This window comes from Dasypus novemcinctus, chromosome 24 (assembly GCF_030445035.2).
Source record: "Dasypus novemcinctus isolate mDasNov1 chromosome 24, mDasNov1.1.hap2, whole genome shotgun sequence".
In the NCBI taxonomy this organism is placed as follows: Eukaryota; Metazoa; Chordata; class Mammalia; order Cingulata; family Dasypodidae; genus Dasypus; species Dasypus novemcinctus.
In genome coordinates, this window is record NC_080696.1 from 42,270,049 (window position 1) to 42,288,817 (window position 18,769).

General features: G+C 49.3%; 2 long non-coding RNA genes across 8 annotated transcripts in view; one reads left to right on the plus strand and one right to left on the minus strand.

The window, feature by feature from the left end:
• The window catches only part of LOC101429979 (uncharacterized), a 115,015-nt gene that overhangs the window by 41,378 nt on the left and 54,868 nt on the right, over positions 1 to 18,769 (minus strand). For 2 of the 3 annotated variants that reach the window (XR_011647328.1, XR_189147.5), the window contains exons 2-3: positions 4,346 to 4,419; positions 3,982 to 4,016 (exon numbers count right to left, since the gene is read on the minus strand). This is a non-coding gene — a long non-coding RNA (uncharacterized lncRNA). Of the gene's footprint in view, positions 1 to 116; positions 1,927 to 3,981; positions 4,017 to 4,345; positions 4,420 to 18,769 lie in introns of those variants that run through there. The other variant, XR_011647329.1, reaches the window with a different exon arrangement.
• LOC111761567 (uncharacterized) lies at positions 3,324 to 9,891 on the plus strand. Of its 5 annotated transcripts, XR_011647324.1 has the most exons (5): positions 3,324 to 3,556; positions 4,396 to 4,499; positions 5,211 to 5,302; positions 5,586 to 5,681; positions 5,820 to 9,891. It is a non-coding gene; the product is annotated as an uncharacterized lncRNA (long non-coding RNA). The 5 variants fall into 5 exon arrangements; XR_011647323.1 differs by having other exon boundaries at positions 4,396 to 5,302; XR_011647327.1 differs by lacking the exon at positions 4,396 to 4,499.

Sequence of the window (18,769 nt, forward strand, 5' to 3'; positions counted from 1 at the left end):
GCTTCCAAAGGGGCTCACGTTGCGCAGTGGGGCCAGTGCTACAGAGGAAGCCGGGAGGACTTGGTGGCCTGGAGCAAGCCCCTTCTCCTCTTTGGCACCTTTGAAAGAGGAGGGGGATGGGTTTAAGGGAAGGGGAGCAAATGCTGGGGCCACAAACAGCCCTGGGGGGCTGGAAAGAGGAAGAACTTCCCTTTAAAACGTTCACATGTTAAGTGGTGATTTGTACACTCCTGCCATCTTGTAATATGACATTTCAATTGTCTGAACATTGACAAGTTAAATGTCATTTTTGCTTCTTTCTAGTTTTTTCCTCCCCATCCAGCTATCGGTGGGTTGGCATTTAATATATGCCAAGAGCTTTACAAGTTTAATCTTCAAAATAACCCAGTGTCACTGGACTCTGTCCACCACAGTTGAAGTCGCTTCCTCTGTCACCCTCTATCACAACATCTTAATTTATTTTCTTCCTAGCATTTATCACTACCTGAAATTATCTTGAATTGGTTTATCATCCATCTCCTTAACTAGAAGACAGCCCCATGAGGGCAGAGACCACATGGGTTTTTGCTCGCCTCAGCACACACCATATAATCCCTGTACGTATGATGGTACATCGTGGGTTCTTCATAAAAAGCTGGTGAGTGAATGAATGAATAAATGAATCCCCCTCTGCCCCTTTGTTCCCTCCAGAAACCGTTGCCCCCTGCCATCTGTTTTAACCAGCCTCCCTGGTGTCTGTGTGAGAATAAGAGCATGCACCTGAAGTAGCTGACAGCACGTGCTCAGCCAGCGCTCTCAGCATTATTATTAATTATCGACACGAGCCAGGCAGTGAAATGGCTACTCATGTTATTAGCTCCCCCATGGTTCCCAGCACCTGTGCTGGTGCCATTGCAAGCCTCCCTCCCTCCCTCACTTACAGGGCCAGGGTGGCAGGAAGCTGTGTGGTAGTTGGGAAGATCCTTCCACCTTGGCGGGGGGAGAGGTGGGTGCCTCAGTGGTGTCAGAAGCCCAGGCCTGACCATGCTGACTTTTTTCTTAAAGATTAATTTTTTTATTTATTTCCCCTCCCCTCCCAGTTGTCTGCTCTCTGTGTCCATTCGCTGTGTGTTCTTCTGTGGCTGCTTCTATCGTTATCAGCAGCACCGGGAATCTGCATTTCTTTTTGTTGCATCATCTTGCTGCGTCAGCTCTCCATGTGTGCGGCGCCATTCTTGGGCAGGCTGCACATTCTTTCGCGCTGGGCGGCTCTCCTTACGGGGCGCACTCCTTGCGCGTGGGGCTCCCCTATGCAGGGGACACCCCTGCGTGGCAGGGCACTTCTTGCACGCATCAGCACTGCGCATGGGCCAGCTCCACATGGGTCAAGGAGGCCCGGGGTTTGAACTGCAGACCTTCCATGTGGTAAGCGGACACCTTATCCATTGGGCCAAGTCTGCTTCCCTCATGCTGACTTTGTAATCGGTGGAGGGTCCCAGTTAGATCACACATCAGTTTCCCCACTCATCTTCGGCGCTGTCCGAGGGCTCATCTCTTTCCACCCTGTGGCATCATCGTGATTGATGATCCCGCACCCGCCCTGCCGCTGGGTTAGCACAGCTTACGGCGGGTGCACAGCTTCTCTTGGCTGTCTGAGGCCAGCTTGGGCTGAACGGGTTTCTTTTAAGGAGCCCCCTGTCACCTCCAGCTTCTGGGAGGAAGGAGGATGGGATTTGCAGAGATGTCCTCAAAGGGGGGCTTCTCCTTGGGGAAAGCACAGGCATGACCCCTGAGCAGAGGTGGGGTCTCCCCTGAGAGGGTGGTGGCTGTACTGGGCTGGGGTCAGGCCCTGGACTCCAGTACACCTCTGTGGAACTGCAGGTAACCTGCCCAACCTCTCTGTGCTCCTGGAGATTCTATCTGTTGTTTCTGGATCACCAAGGACGGCTAGGATGAAAGGAAGAAATTTCCAGTCACGCCTCGGCAAGATCAGGGCCAGAGTCGTGAACTAGACAGCGACAGTCCAGCCTCATGGAACTCACTGACTAACTTAGAAATAAAATCATTTCAAATTGCAATCAATTCTGCTGAGAAATTAAAACAGAGAGGCTGGAGAGGGAGTGAACAATGTAGGTAGACCTTTGTTTTGAGTGGTCAGGGAAGGGTCTTAGGTTGGATGGGTCCACAGCAGACCCCCAGCCGAGAATTGTAAATCCCAGAAGAGAAGTGAGGAACGGAGATGGGGAGGGGGAGGAGCCAACTAAGAGTATGCTAATGAGCATGCTGCTTTGGCTGGGGACTTCTGCGAACCAATGTAGACTTGTCCCAACCAAGGGGTAAAGAAATTAGAGCATTACCCACCAGTTCCCCTCTGCCACTGGTTGAGTGCCTCTGCCACTTCCCTCAGGGGTGCTAACTCACTGGCATTCCTGGCCTGTCCCACACACGCCAGGCCCAGCGCCCTTCTGTGGAAGAGAGCCTGGGCAGAGCACCCCAGGTGGAAGCAGGGAGCCAGCTGCACGCAGGGCAGGGGTTCTTAGCCTTTTTGTTCCACCGACCCCTATGTCAGTCAGATGAGAAGCACAGACCCTTTACCAGGTCCACACTGTACTGTGTATTAATAAATACCTCGCACCCGCACCAACACGTCCCCGCAAGAATCATGTGTTTTCCTGAATTTCAGTTCAAGCTCAGGGACCCCTTGTTAAGAACCCCTGATGCAGAGAACAGGCTGTGCCAAGGGGCTGAGCGGTGGACAGATGGCGGTGCAGCGCCTGCTACAGAAGGAGGGGATACTTCAACTGAGACCAAAATGAGAAAGAGGCAGCCGGAGAAGAGCTGCGAGGAGAGACGTGCAGATAGAGGGGAGAGAAAGTTCTCAGCCACGGCCATTGCTGCTGGAGCTTCCCGGGCAAGGTCAGGGAAGCCCGAGGTACGAGGCGGCCCAGGCCCCCACCGGAGCTGTCCCACCCTGCCCTCGAGCCCACCTCCTGCCAGACCCCTCCCTCGGCACCCAGCTACAACAGAGGCAGTCATTGGCTGGCATGGGGAGGCGGGCGGGGCCTGTGGGCCAATCCCGGGAGGCCCGGGCCAAGCAGGGCCCCTGAGGGAGGCGGGGAGGGGGTGGAGCGGTGCTGCCCACCCGGCGGGGCGCGGGGCGCGGGGCGCGGGGCGCGGGGCGCGGGGCGCGGGGCGCGGGGCGCGGGGCGCGGGGCGCGGGGCGCGGGGCGCGGGGCGCGGGGCGCGGGGCGCGGGGCGCGGGGCGCGGGGCGCGGGGCGCGGGGCGCGGGGCGCGGGGCGCGGGGCGCGGGGACCAGCCCGCACTGCGCTCGCCTCCCTGGCCGCTCGGTGGCGCTGCCGTGCCGCGCTGCCACTCTTCTTTGTGGCCCTAGATAGCCTGCCGCCAGCGACCCCAGCGCGCAGGGAGCACCGGATCCGAGTGGGCGAAGAGAGCCTGACGAGTCCCGGCGCACCGCTCGCAGTGAGCCCAGGCCCTGAGAGGAGCATCCCTCCTGCCAGCCCTTGGGCAGCGTGCGGGTCTCGGTGCGGGTGCCCAGAAGCAGACACTAAGACACGAGTAATTTATTTGGGAGTTGAGGAAATGCCCGTAAGGGAGTGGGGCCACGAGACCGGGGCCATGAGCTAAGACACAGTGCATCATCAGTGGGCCCTGGGAGCTGAATCCCTCCGGGAACTCGGGGGGACCGTGTGGGACTCTGAGCTATTCACAGCCAAGGGTGAGGAAGCAGGAGTATTTAAGAGCCACGGCCGTTGTTGCTGGAGCTTCATGGGAAAGGTCATGGAGGTTGTCAGGGGTAGTCTGAGGTAAGACAAGCTCCTACCAGGCATGGGCTGCGGGCTGCTTTGGGGGCGTTAATCCCCTCACATTTACAGCCTGCATGTGCTGGGAGGAAGCCCCGTGTCCGTAGAATTTGCTGGAGTATCTTGAAGTGGGAAAGCTTCAGGGAATGGATGGGGTGTGGACAGTGTTGCCTCACTTACCCAGAAACGACGAGTTCTCAGTAATTCCTGCCAACCTGTGAGGAACGACCAGTTCTCAGTAATTCTTGCAAACCAGTGAGGAACCCCAGGTTACCCCGTGCCATTTGACCTTTGCTCCCTCAGCCCTTCTTCCCCAGGTCCCCAGCTTCCCAACTGGAGCATTCCTTTGTGACAAGGCTTGGTGTCTCCAGGAAGTACCATACCCGGGGGATTCCACATCCACCGAGGCGCCTCATCCCTGGCAGAGGCCACCCTGCCACCCAGCCTAGCCAAACAGGCAGAGTGGGCCTCTCTCAGATGCTCCACACTCATCTGCTTGCTCTTCCTCCCTCCACCCTTTGGCCCCAGCAGCCCCTGAACTTACATTTTTTCTCTTGTCTCGGAGACTTTGCTTATGCTGTTCCTTCTTCTTAGAAAACAGCCCCACCCAGTTTCTGCCTGTTAAAAAAATCAACAGAAAGTTCTATCGAGAGCCAAAGGGGAAGAGAGAAGTTAACTCATCTCTCATAATTACAGTTGTGAGTGTCATGAAGGAGGAGGATGGGGGGCAATAAATACATAGGGCCGGGAACTGGACTTGGTCTGGAGTTTTCCAGAAGACTTCTTGGGGGAGGGGGGCTGATATTTAAGCTACAACTTGAAAGATGAACAGGTGAGAGATGGAAGGGTATTCCAAGAGAAGGAACAGCATGTGTTAGGCCCTGTTACGAGAAGAAACTGGGTGTGGAAGAGAACCCGGAAGGCTGATATGACTTGAGTGAGGGCAGAGAGAGCCATGGGCCAAGTGGGTGGGGGCTGGAAATTGATCCTAAGAGGTATGAGAAGACTGAAGGGGCTTAAATTTACCAGGCCACCCAGCTTGGGAATCCTCCAAGGGTTTTTCAGAGCACCCCCGGTTTGCTCAGCTCCCCTAAATACAGCTCCAGGATGAGACCACCCAGCTGGTCTGCTCTGGGGTCTGGCTTGGGGCCCTTATTGTTCCAGGTCCTCAAGGGCCTCTTACACATCCTTCAAGGCCTTGTTTGAAGTCTCCTCCTCTCTGAGAAAGCTTCTAACTCTGAAATCAGAAGGAATCTTTTCTCTTTTGAGTTTGAGGGGCACTTGGAATAAGGGTGAATGTTCTTTGGGGTGCTGCTGGGGGCAGAGAAGCCCAGGCCCTGGCCTAGGGGTGGGAGGGTGCTGCTTGGCACCTGGCTTAGGCAGGTGTCTCTCTCCCACCATGTCCAAAGGTCCATCATCCTGCCTTCTGCACACACCTGGAGGCCAGGATAGGTGCAATTGGGATTTTAATGGCTCCATAAGGATTTGTCTTAGTTTTCAGGTATGGATGGGGATGAGACAAATGTCACTGCTGTGCTTTGCTAGGGTGGCAAAAAGAAAAATGATTCCTGGCAAATCCATCCTTCTGTCCCCCATGTCCCCTTCCCCAGTTTGCTGAGAGGGTGGGAAATGCTGTCTATTGAGAACCCCCACCCCCATCCTAGCCACTTTGCATTCTGGGGAAGGGGAATGGGAGCCACTTGTCATTGTCCCTGAACACTCGCTGGCAGGAAGCCCGGGGAGGGGGGTCCCCAATAGGGAATCTGCAGCTGCTTGTCTTTAAGGTAAAATTACCGTAATTACCCCAATTACCAAATCCATCAAGAGCTTTGGACTGAGGAGGACTGGAGAACAATCCGGGCCTGACAGATCTGAGGAGTGTGAGTCACGGGGGTGGGGGTAGGGACAAAGTGGACGTGTGGGGTTGGGGCTGACGGTAGAACAGACTCTTGATTGGGGTGGGGGTGGGGAAATGCAGGGAAATCATGATTAACCAAGACCCCGCTTTCCTCCCTCAGTGAGCAGATTTTTCTCCTATGCTAGAAAGAAAGAGAGAAAAGAAAGAAAAAGAAAAAAAAGAAAGAAAAAAGGAAAGGAAAGAAAAGAAACAAGAGAGGAAAGAAGAAACTCTATCTGGCTTTTTTCCCCTTCACCTAAACCCACACCCTTTGACCACCTGACTTGGATACTCTTTTATCTTCTAGGAGAACTAAAAGTGAAAAAATAAAAAGAAAGAAAGAAAGAAAGAAAAGAAAAGCTAACATCTCTGAGGCCAGACTCTGTCCAAAAAGCTTTACAAACTTAAGCCTCTTTAACCCTATGGAGCGGCTAGCGGACATCATGCTTTTTTCTTCTTAGTCAGAGTGCTCCAGACACCAGCCTGTGTGTCTGGTTTGCCTCTGAACTACTCCCCACCTGGTAACTCATGCTTGGCTCACACCCAAGAGATGTTTGGTGAAAGAAATGAATGTACATGGCTGGCAGATTTGGTGGGTTATGGACAAGTCCTCTCATAGGGAATGTCCCTTTAAATCACCCTATCACCCCCCTCTGTCCAACCTCCCAGCTGGATATTTACCTGGAGCCCCTAATGGTGATTCACCCAGGATGAAAATCTCCACCGTGGCCACCAGGTCCACTCTATTGAGACAGGAGAGTGTCCCTGATCACTCTCATGAGAATGACGTTCACCACTGTGGGGACTGGAGTTGCCTCCCTCATTCAGGCCTTCTCTTGGCCACTCCTGGGTAGGTCCAATTAAGTGAGGCATAGCATTGCTGAGAATTTCTTTATTACTTTGCCAGATCACTTGCCAGTCGTCATAATTATCTTCAGTCCGACTAAAATTTCACTACATTTCAGAGGCAATAAAATCATTCAGATTCTCTAGCCTAAGAAAAGAATCCCAAATTCCATAATTTGGAAAGCCAATTATGAAAATATTCCTTACAGGGTTGCTTATAGAGTTGGCTGCATTCTTTTACCTCAAGGGAAGGTCCAGGCTGCCAACCTCACTGCATCCTATCCCTGGGAGGAATGATGTCAGTAGGACCTTGAGCCTGGAGGAAAGAGATCCCCTTTCTTCAGCAGACTTGGGCCAGAAATGGGAGACAGGTCAGGGTGCCTATGGAAGGTATTAGAACCCACTGATTGTACGACTTGACTTTGACCTGGCTTATCCTTTGTGCCTGTATTTCCCAGGTTACCTTACAGGACTTGCAGGTGCTGGTCAAAGATTTAGGAACTTACGGTCCAGCCAAGTAGCTTCCTAACTCATAACAAATATGATTAACAAGGAAAAGTCTGAAACTATAATAGGGAAACTGGATTAATAGATAGAACCTTTCGCAGGCTTTTGAAATAAAGATTAATAAGATTCTTTTGAAATCTTGGAAATTACAGTAGGATGTTCATTGTAATGCTGATTCAGTAGTGAAATGTTGAAGGCAATGTATATATCCAAAAATAGGGGATTCATTGAGAAAATTACAATATAGAATAATCTATTGTCATTAAATATGATAAAAACCAAAGAATATGTGATGGTATATAAAAATATTAATATCTATTCTCAAACATTGGATTATGACATTTTTCAAGCAAAAGTTGAAAGGCCTTTACAGTAACCCACCAAATCCTCATCATCACAATTCTACAATTAACATTTTATCATATTTGCTTTAAAACATAGGTGATCATCCTTCCATCCACCTTTTTTAATGCATTTCAGGGTAAGTTGCAGTAAATTCAAAGTAAATTGTTTATCCCTAAACACTTCAGTATGCAATTATATAATTTTACTACTTTATTGGGATATAACATATATAATAAACTACACATATTTGTACACATTAGTACACACCCATCAAACCAACACCACGATCAAGTCATGGAACATATCTATGATCTAAAAATGTTCTCTATGACCTTTTTTTGCCATAAATATTTATTAGAGAAGTTACAGGTTTACAGAAAAATGATGCATATAATACAGAGTTCCCATATACTGCCTTTGCATTAGCATTGTATATTTGTCACAACTGATGAAAGACCATTTTTATTTATTTTATTTTATTTTCTTAAAAGATTTATTTATTTATTTATCCCCCTCCCCCATTGTCAGTTCTCTGTGTCTATTTGCTGCGGCACAGGAATCTGTGTTTCTTTTGGTTGTGTCATCTTGTTATGTCACCTCTCCATGTGGACGGCGCCATTCTTGGGCAGGCTTCACTTTCTTTCGCTCTCCTTACAGGGTGCCCTCCTTGCGCGTGGGGCTCCCCTACGTGGGGAACAGCCCTGCGTGGCAGGACACTCCTTGCACACATCAGCACTGCGCATGGGCCAGCTCCACACGGGTCAAGGAGGCCCGGGGTTTGAACCGTGGACCTCCCATGTGGTAGACAGACGCCCTAACCACTGGGCCACGTCCGCTTCCCGAAAGACCATTTTTATAATTGTACTATTAACTATAGTTCATGGTTCACATTAGTTCACTGTGTTGTACAGTTCTTTGGTTTTTAAAAAATTTTTTATTCTAGAAATATATGCATGACTTAATAGTTCCCCTTTTAACTACATTCAAATATATAATTCAGTGCTGTTAATTGCACTCACAATGTTGTGCTACCATCACCACCATCCATTATCAAAACTTTTTCCCTGTGTTCCTTTACAGTCTATCCCTTTCTCCATTCCTATCTTCAGGTAGCCACTGAACTGCTTTCTGTCACTGTAAGTTAATTTGCATGTTCTAGAACTTTATATGAATGGAAGCATGTAGACATACTCTTTTTTTGGGCTGGCTTCTTTTGTTCAGCATAATGCATTTGAGATTCACCCATGCTGTTGTTTGTATCAGTAGGGTTTTTTTGTTTTGTTTTGTTTTTATTGTTGAATAATATCCCATTGTTTGGATGTACCACAGATTGCTTATCCATTAATCTGTTGATGGACATTTGGGTTGTTTCTAGTTTTTGGCTATTGCAAAGAAAGTTTCTATGAATATCTGTGTGTAGGTCTTTATATATGCATATGTTTTTCTTTCTCTTGGGTAAATACCTAGGAGTTAAATGGTAGGTGTATGTTTAACTTTTTAAGGAATGATATTATATTTTAAAGTGGGGAAACATAGAATCTACTATGAAATCAGTGGTATGACTATATCTCCATAAAATGACGATACATTAGAAATATGAAAACTGCTTTTGAATTAATATTCTGAAGGCATTTAAAAATTTTCTGCTTTAAAAATATAGTTGTACAATAAAGGCAGTTTAAAATTACATTTGCAGAAGTGGATGTTGCTTAAGCAGTTGAGCACCTGCTTCCATGGGAGGTCCCAGATTAGGTCTCCCATGCCTAGTAAACAACAAGCAAACAAATGAAGACACCAACTCAGGGGAGCTGGTGTAGCTCAGTTGTTGAGCACCAGCTTCCCTCATATGAGGTCCTGGGTTCAATCAGTCCCAGGTTCAATTGGCCCTGGTACCTCAAAAAAAAAATTACTTTTCCTCATGTAGAACCTTCCCATTCCACTTTGTGGCTCTTGTCTACTCTTTGCTTCCTTCATAGAGACGAGCAGGTTGATGTTTGCATCTTGGGGTTCCAGGTTTAGGGTAGGGAAGGGTCCTGAGAGCCCAGAGAAGGGAATGGAAGAGCTGGATCTTCCATCACCCAGCCTGTTCCCAAGTTCCAGGGGCAGGATTGTTCCTCTGGAAGGCCTGGGCTCTGGGAGAGCCTGGGCCCTGAACCCTGCAGGGCAGTGCTCCTCAAGGGCAGAGGAAAGTGAACAGGAGCAAACGTGGACCTGATCATTTGCTCATCTTTCATTAACCCATTCAAAACCAGTTGTCAGGGCCTTCTCAGAGCATGGACTGGTGACAGGCCCTGGGGATTCAGCGGTGAACCAGACAGACTTGATCGCTGGCTCTCAGAGCTTCCAACGCCACACAAGCTGCTCTTTTTTTTTTAAATCTCGTGTCATCTTCAAAATCATGAATTTTGCATACTGTAGCAATGCTTGTTTCATTTAGTTTTAAAATGATGTAAACTATTATGTAGTTATCGTTGAATAAAATGGACATTGCAGAAGAGGTAGCCATGGTTTCTAGCACCCGCTGGTACCCTGCAGGCTACTCAGATCTCTCTTTGGAAAACATGGCCGTCATCCATTCATTCGGCAAATATTGGTTAGGCACCTAATGTGTGCCTAGAGTGTCTGTTAGAAGCTGGGGATATGATGAGCAAAACTGAACACAATTTTGGCCTCCAGGAGCTTAGGGTATGGGGCGGGGGAGGTGTTGATCTTGCGATCACTGTCCTGTGGTTTTAAAAGCCCAGCCGCCATTGTCAGAGCCCAGACACAGAGGACGCGTCTCAGCTTGGGGGTGACTCTCTCTTTTCACTGTCAGCGGTGTGGGCAGTATGGAGTTCCCTGTTCCTCTTACCAGCTTCTTTCCTTTCCTCCCACTGCGTGAGGTGAGATCCACAAAGCAGAATCCTCCTGCTCATTCTGCGGACGAGCCTCAGGGCACCCCTTTCAGTGGACAGCCTCCCTCCACGGAGCCCCTCCCCTGCCTCTAGCCCTCCGGGGGCTGTGCTCCCGCTGGCATCCTGCATCTGAGGGCAAAGACCAGGGGCCTCGCGGGAACCTCCCCCTTAGCCAACCTCCACTGTTAGAGGCCCCTGGCTCCCCCACTCCCTTGTCTTCCGTGTGAGCACCCATTTTGTGCTACTTTTCAGCTCGGTGCAGATGGCACCAAGGCTCCACAGTCCCACAGACCCAGGTTTAATTCTGAGCTGACCTGTGGGGCCTTAGGCAAGTCACAGGTTCTGTGGGCACAGCTTCTGCAGTTACAAAATCACTGCTTCCCATAGAGAAACGAATTGCGCTCACTTGGTGGAACACTGCTCAGCAATAAAAAGAACTAACTGTTGCAGCAACATGGAAGAATGGCAAAAATAATGGACCAAGCAACAGCCAGGCACAACGCATATGTACTGTATGATCCCATTTATATGAAATTCTAGAAAAGGCAAAACATAGCTATAATGACAGAAAGTAGATCACTGGTTCCCTGGGGCCAAGGGAGGATCAGTGGGAGGATCAACTGCAAAGGGGCAGGAGGGAACTTTCTGGGGCGAGGCTAATGTATCTTGACTGTGGTGGTTACAATGGAAGAACATATTTGTCAAAACTCATCAAACTGTACACTGAAAATGGGTAAATTTTATTCTGTGTAAGTCATACCTCAATAAAGTAAAATTTTAAAACCCTACCCTGAAGGGTTAAAAATATGATTCAGGTAAAGTTGGTATTAGGAGTAAATGAGCTAAATGTCTGCAAAGTGCTTAGCTGGGAACCTGGCACAGAGTAAGTGCACAAGTGAATAGTAACCATGGTAACCTGCAAACAAGACTTTTGCTCAGTGACTAGGTCAAGAAAGAGAAAAAACCCACAGAGGGCCTCATGGAGAAGAGGAGGAGATGCTCCTGCCACCCCAGAGCAGACAGGCAGGGCTGTGAAGCTGGCCTCCAGCACAACAGGCGGCTCTGCTGGTCAGACACGTCAGCGTCTTCTAGCCCCTGTGGCCAGCCACCAGCACCTTACCTTTACGCAGCCCTGATCCCCGTTTTCTTCACTCATTTATTCATCCACTCATTCATTTGCCGAACGTGCACACTGGACCACGGCCCAGCACAACAGAAGACACCAATGGCTGTTTCCGCTTACTGAGTGCATTTTATGTCTTGGAGGCTATGCCCAGTGCTTGGCATGTGAAGCTGAACCACATGAAAGAGTTGACCTTTGATCAGTTTTCACCCACAGAAATGGCAGTTTACTGTGGCTCAACCTAATACGTGATCTCATTCCAGCCCTACAACAAGACCATAGAGTAGAGGTTTTTATTCCCATTATGGAGTGAGAAGTTCGGGGATGTGAAGTGACTGCACCAATGTCACACAGCTGGTAAGTGACTGGATTTGAACCCATGTCTGCCTCTGAAACCATGTGTCACACATTCCTTATCCTTAAAGGATCATGGTCTAATAGATGGATGAACACATTGCACACATCTCCTTGGTCTCGCCCAGAGCACCCCCTGAGTCTCCAGTCAGGCTGCCTCGGCTCTTTAGACATGCCCTAGGAGAATCCTCTGCCTTCCCAGGATGCAAGGTCCTGCCACCCCTGCACATGGCTCCCCTGTCCACCAGGATGTCTGCTCGTCTCTGGAACTTGGGGCTTGTTGAACGGGCAGTGGTGGCTCTGAGGAGGCCTGCATTTGGACTTCTCTGTCACCCCAGGATCTGGCCTCATTCTGCCCATCTTGTCCCTTCACCAGCCCTGCCTTCCTTAAAGCCTCCCTCTGAGGTCAGTTTTCTTTAATTCACAGCTCATTAGCAGATCAAAGAGAATGGTGATGTCCCAGGTCCAAGGGATCCTCAGGTGGCCCTGGCCCCACAGTTTAACAAGGTGCCCCATATGGCAGGAGGCAAGAAGGGACTTCCCTTTGGTTGTGCTTTAAAAAGGGAAGGGGACTGAGATCTGCCTCCAGGCTCCCCCATCCACAATGGGGCCAGAGGTTTTAGCTGGGAAGCTGCATCAGCCCCCTCCTCCGAGTCTGAGCAGGACAAGGACAGTTAATTCCTCTGGTGTTATCAGCTGGGCACAGGCTCTGGTTGCATAGCAACCCAGATTGCTCTCTGTCTCCAGTGCTCCAAAAAATAATCAGCATTTTTCTCCAACTCCACATCAGTGAAATGGAAATGGGTCCTTGGCAGCCCAGGCTCCCTGCCCCCCTTCTCATCTGCAGAAAGCCCCTACCCAGACCCCTTTCTTAAGGCCTTCACCTCCCTCTTGCTCCCATGTGCCAGGCTGGGGGTAGGAATTCACTAATCAGCCACAATTATGGCGTGGAGCTGGGTCAGGAGCTAATTCTGGGTTCAGTAGGGGATGCTGGACAGTTCTGGGATCTGGGTAACAGGGGTTGAACTGGGGGATCTCCAACCAGCCCTGGCAATGGAGTTGATTTATTCATTCCTTAAGAAATATTTACTCAGGAAGCAGACTTGGCCCAATGGATAGGGCATCTGCCTACCACATGGGAGGTCCATGGTTCAAACCCCTGGCCTCCTTGACCCGTGTGGAGCTGGCCCATGCTTGGTGCTGATGTGCGCAAGGAGTGCCGTGCCACGCAGGGGTGTCCCCCGCGTAGGGGAGCCCCACACACAAGGAGTGTACCCCGTAAGGAGAGCCACCCAGCGTGAAAGAAAGTGCCTGCTCAGGAACAGCGCCGCCCACACGGAGAGCTAACACAACCAGATGATGCTACAAAGAGAGACACAGATTCCCAGTGCCGCTGATAAGGATAGAAGCGGTCACAGAGGAACACACAGCGAATGGACACAGAGCAGACAACTTGGTGGGGATGGGGGGGGGGAGAAATAAAAAAAAAAAAAAAGAAATATTTACTGAACACCAACTGGGTGCCATAACCCTAAACTCCCCAGATTTGGTGAATTAAAGATGGCTGCAAATTCTTTGCCAAGCCACCCATGGAGAGATGAAATTTGCTTCCCTTCCTCTAAAGTTGGGGCTGGCCTTATGGCCAGTTTGACAAATAGAGTATGGTAAAAATGACATCGTGTAACTCTGAGACTGGGCCCCAAAAGGCTGGCAGCTTTTGCCTTTGCCACTTGAAACACTTGGAACCCAGCTGCCACCCTGTGAAGAAGCCGAAGCAGCCACATGAGAGGCCCTGCTGAAGCCCGTGCCAATTGGCAGCCACGTGGCCACGTGAGTAAGGCCACTTTGGACCTACAGGCCACCCGAACTCATGCTACCCTGAGAAGAATCATCCAGCTGAGCCCTGCCCAAATCTATCACCCATGGAATCAGGAGGGAAAAAAAATTGTCATAATTTTTAAGTTAGTAAGTTGTAGGGGAGTTTGTTATGCAATAATAGATAACCATGGCACCAGGAGAGCTTCCTTTTTCATTCACAGACTTGCTGGTATCAACAAACACCTATTAGGCACCTGATACATGCCAGGACCTGACTAAACTCCAAAGCAAATGCCACTCAGGAGAACCAAAGTCCAAAATACCAGGTGCTGGGGTGTATCAGGAGGGCGCACAGAGGCAGGGGAATGGAACCAAGAGCTCAGAGGCAGGAGCAGACAATGAAATATAAGCAATTGGCAAGAAAACAGATGGGGAGGGCAACATCACTCCCTGACTAGATCAAGTCATTTCAAATTCAGCTACTATGTCTGCTTATTTGGAAACGGTTGTCTGGACCATATTGGGAAAGATTCTGAGCTCAAGGGAAAAAGAGTGCTGTGACTGATTAATCGTACTTGATGAGGGAGAGGAGAATGGAGGAAGCCACCTGTGCCAGGTACGCACTTCTTGAGCCACCTGTTGGCTTACGTGACTAGCTCTTCTGGGCCTGCTTGGCTGTGGAGTGAGGTTGGACAACAGGTTGTTCAGGTGCTTGACGAGGGCTGGAGCAGAGAAGACTCCAGGAGGCTCAGGTGTGCATTGTGCTTGTAAGTTACCTGCCTCCCTAGACACCAACAGGGCAGCTTCCCGAGGCTTGGTTTTAGTTCAGTTTCATTGTTTTTGTTTTTTAATTTCTCCTGGTCAATCCAGTTCAAAATTCTGTTGTCCATTCTGCCAAATGGACTTTGGTTCTCTCGAGGGGCATTTTGCCCATCAAAATCACTTGGCTTTTTAAAAAATACTGACATTTGGGTTCTATGCTCCAGAGATTCTGATCTTGTTGTTCTGGGGTGTAGCCTGGGCATCAGTACTTTTAAACTCTCCAGGTGACTCTAATGTTCCCCCAGAGTTGAGAAAGCAACTGCCTGAGCCCTGGAGACACGGCTGAGAAAATGGAAGTTTCCTCAAGAAATGGATGTTCTAGCTTGGGGGGTGGGAGTGAAGGTGGGATAGGAAGGCAGTGCTGTGCTAGAAAGTGTTTCATCATTTTGCAGGGAAAAGAGGCCTGATTTGTAGCTTTTTGATTTCTGTGTTGTAAATACTTTTCCCAATGGCCAATTTCAAGCTACCAACACAACCTCACTGAATGAACACAATCAGCTTTTGCAGGACGGTAGGGGCCCACTCCGGCACACCACTGGAGGTAACACAAGCACAGCCAATTCCAGGGATGGGCGACAAGGGCACTAATCACCTTGCACTGGAAGTATGGTCTGTCGCCAGCAGCATTGGCATAACGTGGGAGCTGGTTAGAAATGCAGAATCTCAGATCTACCCCACAACTACTGAGTCAGCATCTGCACTTTCACAAGATCTCCAGGTGATTCATGAGCACATTCAAGGTTGAGAAGCATGACACTAAAACAGGGTCTTACACAACCTCTCTTAGGAAGACAAAGAAAGGAATAACTATGTGTAGAGGGGACAGGAAAGGCTTCCTAGGAGAAGTGGCATCTGAATTGGGTTTCAAGGGATGAGTAGGAGTTTTCCAGGCAGAGAAGGAGGTAAGAGTGGGGAAGAGGGTAGAGGGATCAGCATGGGCCAAGCCATGGGGTGGGGAAAGGTGTGGGGTATAGAGGGCATGAGATGGAATGGCCCTGAGGTGAGAGCAGTGGTTCTCAAAGTGGGGTCCTACGACCAGCAACATCCGCAACATTTGGGAACTTGTTAGAAATGCACACTGTCAGGTCCCACCCCACGCCTGCTGACTCAGGAACTTTGGGGCTGGGACCAGAATCCATTTTAACAAGTCAAGCAGGTGGTCCTGACACATGCTCAAGTTAGAATCGCTAGGCTAGGAGCAGCAGGAGGGAGCATGCCCGAGAGGGTCAGATGTGTGATGTGGAGGCTTTCCAGAAGGCTGGCAAGTCTACGACTCTCCCTCGCCACCTCCAAAGCCTTTCTCTTATGCAGAGACCCCCTGAGAAGAGATCACGCAGAGGGGGCAGGGTTTGCCCCTTTCCTTGGTCTCTTCTGGCAGCAAATGATTTTAATGTTCTGTCCTTGTCCCTCTCTCCCACTCGAGGATGCTTCTGCCATGCATTACTGCATCAGTCACAATGCTCTAATCACCGGTAATTGTGAGTAATTCCCTTATTCATGTGCCGTGTTGCCTACAAGTATCACATCAACCACTTGTCCAGTTCAGTCCCCAGCCCTGATTTCTGATAGAAATGGACAACTTCACATGTGTGACTAGACTGGCTGGACTGATTGCTGAAACAGCTATGGAGAAAGAAGCCCCTCAAAGCATCCTGCACGCCCACCCCTGCCCCAGCCTGTCTGCCAAACTCATACTTACTCTTGGCTTTGGCTGAGATGCCACTTCTTCCATGAAGCCCTCCCTCCCTGCTTACCACTCCCCCCCACCTCCCACCCCCACTGCTGGCCCACCACCCCCTTGGCCTTCTTCATTATAGCCCTGCTCAAACTCTTCTCTAATTTCTTGATTAACCGTCTCTTCCTTCACCACAAGGCCACTGGGATCTGGTACATTTTGCTCATTGTGACATCCCAGCCCCCTGTTCCACGCCACCAACATTCTTGCGGCAGCCTCTGATCAAGCATTGTGAGCCAAGCCAAGGGCTTCACAGGCACTGTCTCATCTAAACCTGATAACTGCCCTAGGAGATGGGTAGCACTATTTTCATCCCATTTTACAGATGAGGAGACCGAGGCACAGGAACTCAATTCCTTGCCTAAAACCACATGGCTGGCAAGGAAGCGGACTTGGCTCAATGGATGGAGCATCTGCCTACCACATGGGAGGTCCACGGTTCAAACCCAGGTCCTCCTTGACCCATGTGCAGCTGGCCCATGCGCAGTGCTGATGCACACGAGGAGTGCTGGGCCACACAGGGGTGTCCCCCGCTTAGGGGAGCCCCACACACAGGGAGAGCGCCCTGTAAGGAGAGCCACCCAGCGCGAAAGAAAGTGAAGCCTGCCCAGGAGTGGAGCTGCACACAAGGAGAGCTGATGCAGCAGGATGACGCAACAAAAAGAGACAGATTCCCGGTGCCACTGACAAGAATAGAAGTGGACACAGAAGAACACACAGCGAATGGACACAGAGAACAGACAACTGGGGGGGAAGGGGAGAAATAAATAAAAATAAATCTTAAAAAAAAACACAAAAAACCACATGGCTGGCAAGCCACAGGCAATAAAAACAAAGCAAAACACACACACACACACACAAAACTAATTTTGTTTTTGTGTTGTTCCAGGGAGTGGGGGGAGAGAAAGGAAAGGGAATTTTTAAAAAAGATTTATTTATGATAAATTTATGTAGCATCATCTTCCTGCTCCAGCTTTCCTTTGGGGCCAGCTTGCCTTCACCAGGAGGCCCCGGAAATCGAACCCTGGACCTCCCATATGGTAGACGGGAGCCCAATCGCTTGAGCTACATCTGCTTCTCTGAGGGATTTTCTTGAACATCTTCATTTCCCGTGTTCTACAGCCCCCTCCGTGCCCCCTTGCCTGAAGTTCTGGCCACAGTCCCTTCCCTCTCCAAGGGCACTGAGGAGGCAGCTGGCAGAACTGAGCCTTTTTCTGGGACCAGGGGCCACTTCATTTGGGGAACAAGGAGCCAGAGTCTCTGCCGTGAATCAGCCTTCGGTGAGAGGGGACCAACGTCTGGCTGACAGCGCCTCTCAGCTCCCAGCTCCCCCTTACCCGCCCGCAGTAGCCATTAGTGCTTCAAATTAGCATCGTAATTGCCTTTTAACTATTCATAGCTGTGAAAGAGACCAGGCTGGCCCCGCCTCCCCCTGCAGGGAGAGCTGCTTGCTGACAGCCTGAGGCCTCCTTTTCCTCCACAGGCTGGGGATGGTCCCCTGCCCACCCTCCCAGACACTTCACCTGCCTGAGCCTCAGTTTCCCCATCTCCCAATTGGGGGTGATAGTCCAAACTTCAGAGGCTCATTCTGATGTATATAAAATGATAACAGTTGTTGTTGTTTGGAAACCCAGAGAGTAAAGAGTATGCAAGTCAGTGGGAGGAGGTGGTGGAGTCTGCTCCACACACTCAATTTTATCTATCACTCAATACTTGCTGTGATCAGCACCGATCATGGGGCATTGTAAGTGCTCAATAGGTAATTGTTATTATGACTATGACTATTATTAAGTAGCTCTGAAAACCTTTCATAACGTCACCTGATGCACCTGGATTTTAAGTCCTGTGCACAATTTAGTATTGTGTCTTGGCTTTAAATATGTAAATCCTGTAATAGGAAGAATATAGCATCCTAGATATACTTCAATTCCTCTTAGGCAGAGAAGAAAGTATCATTTTGGTGCTGGTGTATTTAACTCCTCCCTAATACTTTCTGATCCCCTTTTTTGTTGTTGTTAGAGAAGTTGTGGGTTTACAGAACAATCATGCATAAAATACAGGATTCCCAGATACCACCCTCAGATTAACACCTTGCATTGTTGTGGTACATTTGTTACAATTGATGAAAACAACCCAGTATCCACCAACTGATGAGTGGCTAAATAAAATATGAATACTGTAGATGATCCTGGGTGGAATCTATGAAAGAGAAGCCTCAAAAGGACATTACTGGGACATATGAAAAATTGGAACATAGAACGTAAGCTTTATATCGATGCTAAATTTCTTGAACTTGCTAACTGTCCTTAAGACAGTTTTACATAAGTGAATGTCCTTGTTCTTAGGAAATGTATATGGCCGTATTACGTGTTTAAGGAGCATGATGCATGCAACCTACTCGAATGCTCAGAAAATGAAGTGTTCTATCCACAGATGGATAGAAAGGATGCTACGCAAGTATGGTAAAAAGTTAAGTTTGGTGGATCTATGTGCCCAGGGGGTGTTAGGAGTATGTTGGAGTTTTCTGGGGTTTGTACTACTTTTTAAACTGTCCAATGAATTTGAGCATATTTCAAAATAGAAAATTAAAAGAAAAAACCATAGGACTTGTACAACACAGTGAACTA